At 45.1% G+C, this 9,711-nt stretch overlaps 1 non-coding gene across 1 annotated transcript; it reads right to left on the minus strand.

Moving 5' to 3' along the window:
* Positions 1-7,082: 7,082 nt before the first annotated feature.
* trnav-cac (transfer RNA valine (anticodon CAC)) lies at positions 7,083-7,156 on the minus strand. The gene has a single exon. It is a non-coding gene; the product is annotated as a tRNA-Val (tRNA).
* Positions 7,157-9,711: the final 2,555 nt, after the last annotated feature.

A 9,711-nucleotide genomic window follows, 5' to 3' on the forward strand; every position in this document is an offset into this window, starting at 1 on the left:
AATGACTGAGGATGCAACACTCAAACGTCAATTATTTCCAGTTTGTGATGAATCAATTGATATTGTCAGATTTTGATTAAATGTTTCTTTGGCGTTTCCTGTCTGTGAATCTTCTTCACATATTCAAAGAAGTTTAATAAAGGCAATGCTGGTCCATGTGAGAAATCAGACAGACAAATAATTCCCTTAGTTTGATACTTTTGTGTATATATCCTTCCTTGAAGTCCTCAGAGAAAGAAGCTTACAAGATCCATCACTATTAGGGCAGAGAGAAAAGAATAATCAAAATAAAGTAAGAAATTGTCTCTAAACATGAACATTATTTCTCTCTCCCAAAAGGTGCCAGTCCTATTGGGTTCCTCCTGCACCCTCTCTATAATTTCGGAAACTCACATTATCGCTCCTCGAAGTCGAGGGTGATCAGTATACTCACAACAGAGATCATCATACATTGCGAAGGATTGGAGGCTCCAGAGAGGGGATAGGCTCATTCATTTACAAGAAAGTTCCAGGAGTGACTTATGATGCAATGGAGCAAGTGGAGTTGAAGCAAGATGTGACAAAGCTTATTGGCTTATTATTGTTATAGGTAAGGAAGATGAAAACAAGATGTTCACATTAGCTGGGGGAAATGTACAACGAGATACAAAAATTAAGATTGTGGATAGATTGACAGGGAGGATTTGATGAAGCGGTTACATAGAAGGGATTCAATATCCACTGTATCTTAATGGATTGCATTTGGACTGAACAGCCTGAAGTTCTGTATTTAATTTTCAGATTCTGTCAAGCCGTGTGCTTGAATTATCCCAGTACCAGAGTCATAGTGATGTAGCTCAGGCAGTCATTTTGAACGGTCTGGGTATCTTCTAATTTCCAGTTCCTTTCCCTCTGGGTGTTTGCAGACCCCTTAAGCTCTCTGACACTTTTGGTAATGAAAGCAGGAAAATTGGTGACAGACTCTGAAAACAGTGAAAGCTCCAGTTATTCCACCGCCCTTCAGATCCCCGCTAACCTTCCTGCTTTAGGGAAATCGGCACGCCTGGTTGGTGACAGGCTGTATGACTCCAATGGTCAGCAGCGGGCTGAAAGATAAAGTTTGGAAGTTTGACAACATCCAGGTATGGAGCTTTGGTTGTTCCAGATCAGACTATGGGAATACTACCCTAGCTCCATTTAAACCGGAAAATCCATGGCAAGATGGAATTGCAGCCCAAACCATTGATGATTCTGTGTTCCCTGGCTCCACATGGAGTAAAATAGGGACAAACATTGTTCTTTCCAGACCCCTGCTGTCAACTGAAAGTGGCCACTGCAGCTCCCTGCATAGCCCTGGGACACAGCTTACAGAAACTAACCCCCCCCCACCCCGCCCCCTCAAGAATGGTGCTTCCCGTGTGAAAATCTTCACATTTAATACGGTAACGGTTGCAAGCTAACCCCGTCTCCTAGATTACAAACTGCAGGATTTTGTGATGAGAACAGTGTTATGAAGTTGAAGACGTGCCCTCCACCTTTAAATGAGAGTGAATGCTGTTGGGAACTGAGCGCTAACTAATACCTGTGATGACCAGCTCGCAGTCTCAGCGTGGACTAGAAAATTGGAAAGATGTAACGGTTGGCTGTGAAACAAGTCAGTTTTGTTTGCTAATTAAGAAAGAATTCCAATTTTACCAATCAATTTAAATTGTGCCTCAGAATACTAAAATCCAATCGCTCTTGAATTTAGTGTCTAGAAGTTTACTGCAGTACCGGGTCCTTCCACAATGTTACTCCCACTGACCATTCCCCATGAAACATGCCCAGGTTCTCAGTTGAGGAATTTTGCTGGGAACCTTTGCTCCTTGGCTTTGAACCAGGCCACCTGCCCAAGGAAAGCAAATGTGGTACTGTTTTTAGTGGAAGGATCAGAGTCCAGGAACTCCACTGTGACACAGAATGGCCATCAGTGCTGTACACATCTGTCCATATTCAAAACCAGTTTGGCGACCACTGTGACAATGTTTCGCACAGAAATGAAATGGGATTGTATTCCGTTTCATCACGCAAACATGTATGAGCGAGCAAATTCAAAGCCAGGTTTGCTGACGTGAACAGCAAATTATAAAACTCTGCTCATGTCAGTCTGAAAGGCTGCCATCGGGAATAAGGCTATTCTTGCCCGATTTTGAAGTGAGGAGTTTTCGTGTATGAGGTGACTCTAACAGTCACTACACTACAGGCAACATCCCCGCGAGCAACTGGTGTTCAGAGTGGGCCAGCACTAAACTTTACAGCCGTTCAACGCTTCATCTTTCTGTTTCCAGGAGCTGGTTATTCTCCAGCGTAACTGGCATCATTAAAAAAAAATAAGAAAATCACGGGAAATTGCTCACAAAATATAGACAAAGATGGTGTCAGGGGTGCACAGTTTGGAATGTCGGGCGAGCCTGAACATGCTGGGACGTCTTACCCTTCATCGTCGGGCATGGCCTGAAGGAAGGTTTGTCAACAGAAAAAATTGAGTTATTGATCTCTGCAATATGGGGCGAGTTAAAAACTGGAGAGCATAGGTTTAAGGTGAGACGGGTAAAATATAAAACGGAATGAGGCACCTTTCCCACACAGAAGGTTGTGCGTGTATGGAATCAGCTTCCAGAGGAAGTGGAGGAGGCTCGTACACTCAGAAGATTTCAAAGGCAACCGGCTGAGCTTCTGGATAGGAAGGGTTTAGTGAGATAGGGGCCAGATGCTGGGAAATGGGAGTTTGTTTAAAATGCATTTTAAGAGACATTGAAGCATGAATGCTGTTCTGGGGACAGTGCGAGGGCAATCAGCCATAAACAGCTCCCAGATCCTTCAGCGGAATTCCAAACTGCACTCCCAAAATGTATTGGAAACTTGGTGCACCGCCACCTCCCGGAAAGCTCCGAAATGAGGGAAAAGAAAGAACTGAACATGAATGGACCATGAAAAGTTAAGAGATTCCCAAACACAGTCTCGTTTAGATTAATTTGCCCATCCGATCAACAATGCGGCAGTGCCTGCTTCCTCCATCTCCAGGGCAGAAGGGAAGGAAATAAAAGAAATTTAAGACCATATGACATCACAATGTAGTGGAATTATTTTCCCATTCGCCAGAACACCAAATAATGAGAAGTAAAGTCACTGCAGGATTTTGTTTCACAACAGCGATGCAATACCAATCTCCGTTCTGTTTCAGTGAAAACAGTCAATAACACAACTTGGCCGGAATATGATGCAGCAGTCGAACCGCTTGAGACCGGGACATTTCATGTGGGACGCAAACGTGATCATAACAGCATGGACATTGACAGGATGGAGAGTGTGCACTCTCCCAAATCAGACGTACATTTCCAAAAGCAAAACCACATGGTTGTGTTGGAATTTAAACACAGCAGCATTTAACAGGCTACAGTAAAACAGACAGCAAACCCACAAAGGGCAGCGGTTGGATCTGAACTCGAGCCACCTAAGAGTTTGTAGTGAGAAAGCGGTTTCTTCGGTCACTTGGCCACGAAACCAGCCACAGCTGCAGTGTATTGTCTTACACCTTCCATGGTGCTGCTGTGAAACATTAGAAGCAAAGTCACAGGGAAACAGTTCTGTGATCCCTCTCCTGCTGGCACAGCTGCAGGGATATGCCCAACTACAATATCAATCTCGCAACAAACTTTCAATCCAGCCAAAAATCATTTGATAGCTGGAATCAAGCTTATGAGATTTGCTAAAGCCACAAATGTAATGTCTGTATGAGAGAATGTATATTCGGTTATGATTGGGCAAAGTAACCATGAGCTGCATGACATTGCTGGTATTTGGATTGTTGCTTTGGTAAATGATTTCGTCCTCTGCTCGAAACAGGACAACTTTCAGTTTTTGAGGATATTAACAGAAGTCAAAAGCTGATTACCACACCCCACACGAGAAGATGTTAAAGAGGTGCTAACTGTACCTGAGTGCTCTTTGTACTCGATGTGAAGAGCGCTCTGCCTGAGTCACCTTCATGTCTCTGGTTGCTGAGTGAATCACAAAGAAGGAGCCCCTCAATGCAGACAAAAAGCAATGGTAAGCTGAGTCTACCTACTCAGACTCTTTTCAGCTACAAATGTTTCGGTGACTGCGTGAGAATATATGTTCGGTTATGATTTGGTCAAATAACCATGAGCTGCTTGTCCTTACTGCAATTTCGATTCTTGCTTTGCTAAATGATTTCACCCATTGCTCGAAACAGGACAACTTTCACGTTTACACGGAACACCAAACACACCGGACTACAGGGAAAATGCACAAAGCTGAGCAGGCCGTGTTCACATCATACCGTGCAGCATAGTTTCAGTCACTGTGTCTGTTCGAAATGCCACTTTCCTTGCCTTTTACCTTAACCGTGCAATTGGCTGCAGGGATATTCACACCTGGACATGAGCCACATCGATACCGACTGACTTGGAAACCTGTGTGGGAATCGACGAGAAGCGACTCAATAAATTTTGCTAAATTCCATGGTGCTTATTAGAAATGCAGTTTCTGTTCACCTCAATTTAAAAGGCAGTTTGTGAACATAGTAACTGAAGTCAAAAGGTAATTATCCCACCCCACCCCAACTCCGGGAGAGGTGCTAACTGCCCTTTTTGTTCTCGATGTGAAGAGCTCTCACGCCTGAGTCACCTTTACGCCTCTTGTTGCTGAGTGACTCACAAAGAAGGAATTTCACCAGAGCTGCAACTGCCTCACTTTCCCACTCGCTCTCCCCGTTTACATTTTCCTGCTCGTCAGTGATTTAAAGAAAACCAAAAGGTTGCGATGTTATTCCGTAGCCTCTCTGTCAATTCCTCCGTTTCAGTTCCAACATGGCTTAGATCTCGGGGCTCAACTTAATACGAGCGACGCTATGAAATCACAAGTCCAGAGGTTCCTCTGAGAGTGTAATTTCATTCATTGCTGTTGCTGATTGAATGAGTCACTAACGTGCGAACTGATCCAAACCATAATTCAGCACCTCTGCTGCCAATTCTCGCACGTTGAATAACGACAGAGAGCTTCCAAATGAGGCCTTGCAGAGACGACTTTGGGGTACATTTGACAGACTAGTTCAGGAATCCGTGGTGTACTGTGACACCAGCGCATCAGCCTCTTCCCTGTCTTTGAACCGGGCCGCCTGCGCAAGGAATGCAAATGCGGGACAGTTTTTCGTGGAAGGAATCAGAACGCGGTAACTATACTCTCAAACAGAATGGCATATGATCAGACCCAGCTTGGAGAAAACCTTTACAATGCTTTGCTCACTAATTAAATGGAATTGCATCACATTTCACAAAGGCAGCAGATTTGTTCGAGCATTTTCGAAGGCAGGTTTGCAGATGGGAAAGCAAGCAAGAAAGCTCCGTTCTTGTCCATGTAAAAGGCTGCAGTTGAAGAACAAAGCAGTTTCGGCCCAGTTTCGAATAGGGGACCTTTCGCGTGTGAGGCGAACGTGAGGACCACTACACTAGAGAAACAAGCCTCAGCCGGGCGCGCTGCGGCTCTGTGGCATCCAGCACTGAAAGTTGAAGCCATTCTACGTTTCACCTTTCTTTTTCCAATAGCTCGTTGTTATCCAGGGTAATTGACATCTTGAAAAAGTTAAAAAAAAGACGTGAAATTGATGACAAAATATAGACAAGGATGTCGTCAATGTTTGGACTGGAGTGTGAAGTGGAATAAGCTGGGACAACTTTCCCGGCAGCATAACGGCTGCGACATGATTTTATGGAAGGGTTGTAAACTGAGTATTTACGTGTTTTACCCAAGCTGTGGTGAGTTGGAAACTCGAGAGCATAGGGATAAGGTGAGTGGTCTGAAATTGACAAAGGACCCCGAGGCACATTTCCCAAACACAAGATTGTGCGTGTAAGGAATGAGCTACCAGAGGGAGTGGAGGAGGCTATTGCACTCAGAAAATTGCAATAGTAATCGGATGAGTTTCAGGATAGGATGGGTTTAGAGGGATTGAGGCCAAATGCTGTGGAACGGGACTTGTTTAATTTCGGTTATGTGGTGAGCATGGATGAGATACACCGAAGTATCTGTTTCCACGCGGTGTACCCCAATAACCTTGTGTTGCTTACACCAGTTTTAAAGGATTACTATTTAGCGGAGCTGGCCGTCGCAGTCTGTGGCACAATCATTTAGTCTGTTCGACTCCTTACGGGAAAGGTAGTATTGTGAAACACTGCAGAAACGAACGACTTCCTTACTTTTGCTCCGACTGACCATACTTCGTGAAATTTTCCCAGATCCTTAGTTGAGGATTTTTGCTGCTGGAAGTTACCTCAGAACCCGTGTTAACTCGTAATGTATTGAGCGAATCGCAAACAGAAAGCATTTAACACGGAACACAAACAAAGTTGGCATACCTAATGCTTATTCAGACACAGCGAAGCATGAACGCTAAATGTGAGAGAGTCCGTGGTCAACAGGCATAAAGTAATCTCACAATTATCAACTCCAAACTACTCTTTCAGACATACTGCAGCCTTAGTGCACCACCACTTCCCAGACAATGCTGAAAAGAGAGAAAGAACGAATATCATAAGTATGGGCCATAAAAAAGTGAATTTCAACAATCACAGTCTTGATGAGATTACCTTTCCCTTCTGATGTCTCCAGGACGGAAACGATGGAAATGGAAGAAATTCAATAACATATTCATTGGAACGATTTTCCCATTCGCCAGAAAGCCAAATAATGATGAATTGACTCACCGCAGGACTCTGTTTCACAACAGCGATGAAATAACAGTCTCCATTCGGTTCCAGTAACACCTCAACTTGCCTGCAATGTAAAGCGAGAGTCGAAGCGATTACCATCACGACAGCAGAGAAACGTTGCAATAGTCAGTACGTTTCCACACCACAGTTAAATCCCCGGGGGCATCCATGCAACGGGGATCGAAGTAGCATTTTAACAGTGCTGCGGCGATGGAGTCGATCAGCTGAAACAGCAGTGGTGGGATTCGAACCCACGCCCCTTTCAGGACTGGAACCTGGATCCAGTACCTTAGACCGCTCGGCTTGTAAAAGGTTGCAATTGAAGAACAAAGCAGTCTCTGCCCAGTTTCGAACTGGGGACCTTTGCGCGCGTGAGGCGAACGTGATGACCACTGCACTACAGAAACAAGCCTCAGCCAGCCGCGCTGCGGCTCTTTGGCCCCTAGCACTGGAAGGTGTAGACATTCTCCGTTTCACCTTTCTTTTTCCAACAGCTCGTTGTTATCCAGGGTAATTCACAACTTGAAAACACTGCAGAAACAAACGACTTCCTTACTTTTGCTCCGACTGACCATACTTCGTGAAGTTTTCCCAGATCCTCAGTTGAGGATCCTCCATGGTCCGTCTCCGACTCGCACAGCTGCTGGGATGTGCCCGGCTACAATGTCAATTTCGCAGCAGATAACGAAATCCCATCAATCCGGACAAAAATCAATAGTAAGCTGAGTCTATCTTCTCAGACTCTTTTCAGCGACAAATGTATCTGTGACTGCGTGAGAATATATGTTCGGTTATGATTTGGTCAAACCACCATGAGCTGCTTGACATTACTTCAATTTCGATTCTTGCTTTGCTGAATGATTTCACCCATTGCTGGAAACAGGACAACTTTCACGTTTACACGGAACACGAAACACACCGGACTACAGGGAAAATGCACAAAGCTGAGCAGGCCGTGTTGCACATCATACCTTGCAGCATAGTTTCAGTCACTGCCTGTTTTGCAGAATACGAGGCCCAAAGAATGTTCTCCACCATAAAACCGGAGGTAGCATTACAATCCGAGAACGACAGATCACATTGTGAGGATGCTCTGACCACGGGGCCAGTTCGAGATGCCACTTTCCTTGCCTTTTACATTAACCGTGCAATTTGCTGCAGAGATATTCACATCTGGACATGCGCCACATCGATACCGACTGACTTGCAAACGAGAAGCGACTCAATAAATCTTGCTAAATTCCATGTTGCTTATTAGAAATGCAGTTTCTGTTCACCTCAATTTAAAAGGCAGTTTCTGAACATAGTAACTGAAGTCACAAGGTAAGTATCTTATCCCACCCTCACTCCGGGAGAGGTGCTAACTGCCCTTGAGTGCTTTTTGTTCTCGATGTGAAGAGCTCTCACGCCTGAGTCACCTTCACGTCTCTTGTTGCTGAGTGACTCACAAAGAAAGAGTTTCACCAGATCTGCAACTGCCTCACTTTCCCACTCGCCCTGGCCGTTTACATTTTCCTGCTCGTCAGTGATTTAAAGAAAACCAAAAGGTTGCGATGTTATTCTGCAGCCTCTCTGTCAATTCCTCCGTTTCAGTTCCAACATGGCTTAGATCTCGGGCTCACCTTAATACTAGCGACGCTATGAAATCACAAGTCCAGAGGTTGCCCTGAGAGTGCAATTTCTTTCATTGCTGTTGCTGATAGAATGAGTCACTAACGTGCGAACTGATCCAAAACATGATTCAGCACCTCTGCTGCCAATTCTCGCACGTTGAATAACGACAGGCAGCTTCCAAATGAGGTCTTTCAGATACGACTTTGGGATACATTTGACAGACAGACTAGTTCAGGAATCCGTGGTGTACTGTGACACCAGCACGTCTGCTTCTTCCCTGTCTTTGAACCGGCCCGCCTGCACAAGGAATGCAAACGCGGTACTGCTTTTGGTGGAGGATTCAGAACGCTGTAACTACACTCTGAAGCAGAATGGGTGGCACTGTGGCACAGTGGTTTGGGTGGCACTGTGGCACAGTGGTTAGCACTGTTGCCTCACAGCGCCTGAGACCTGAGTTCAATTCCCGACTCGGGTGACAGACTGTGTGGAGTTTGCACGTTCTCCCAGTGTCTTCGTGGGTTTCCTCCGGGTGCTCTGGTTTCCTCCCACAGTCCAAAGATGTGCTGGTCAGGTGAATTGGCCATGCTAAATTGCCCGTAGTGTTAGGTAAGGGGTAAATGTAGGGGTATGGGTGGGTTGCGCTTCGACGGGTCGGTGTGCACTTGTTGGGCTGAAGGGCCTGTTTCCACACTGTAAGTAATCTAATCTAAATTGGACATATGATCAGACCCAGGTTGGATAAAAACATTACAATGCTTTGCAAGCTAATTTCATGGAATTGAATCACAAAGAGAGCAGATTTGTTCGAGCGATTTCGAAGGCAGGTTTGCAGATGGGAAAGCAAGCAAGAAAGCTCCGTTCTTGTTCGTGTAAAAGGCTACAAATGAAGAACAAGCCAGTTTCTGTCCAGTTTCGAATTGGGGGCTTTTCGCGAGTGAGGCGAATGTGATGACCACTACACTACAGAAACGAGCTTCAGCCGAGCGCGTTGCGGCTCTGTGGCATCCAGCACTGAAAGTTGAAGCCATTCTACGTTTCACCTTTCTTTTTCCAATAGCTCGTTGTTATCCAGGGTAATTGACATCTTGAAAAAGTTAAAAAAAAGACGTGAAATTAGTGACAAAATATAGACAAGGATGTCGTCAATGTTTGGACTGTAGAGTGAGGTGGAATAGGCTGGGACAACTTTCCTGGCAGCATAACGGCTGCGACACGATTTTATGGAAGGGTTGTAAACTGAGTAATTACGTGTTTTACCCAAGCTGGGTTGAGTTGGAAACTCGAGAGCATAGGTTTAAGGTGAGTGGTCTGAAATTGACAAAGGACCCCGAGGCACATTTCCCACACA

Source organism: Hemiscyllium ocellatum, unplaced genomic scaffold (assembly GCF_020745735.1).
Source record: "Hemiscyllium ocellatum isolate sHemOce1 unplaced genomic scaffold, sHemOce1.pat.X.cur. scaffold_412_pat_ctg1, whole genome shotgun sequence".
Taxonomy (NCBI): Eukaryota; Metazoa; Chordata; class Chondrichthyes; order Orectolobiformes; family Hemiscylliidae; genus Hemiscyllium; species Hemiscyllium ocellatum.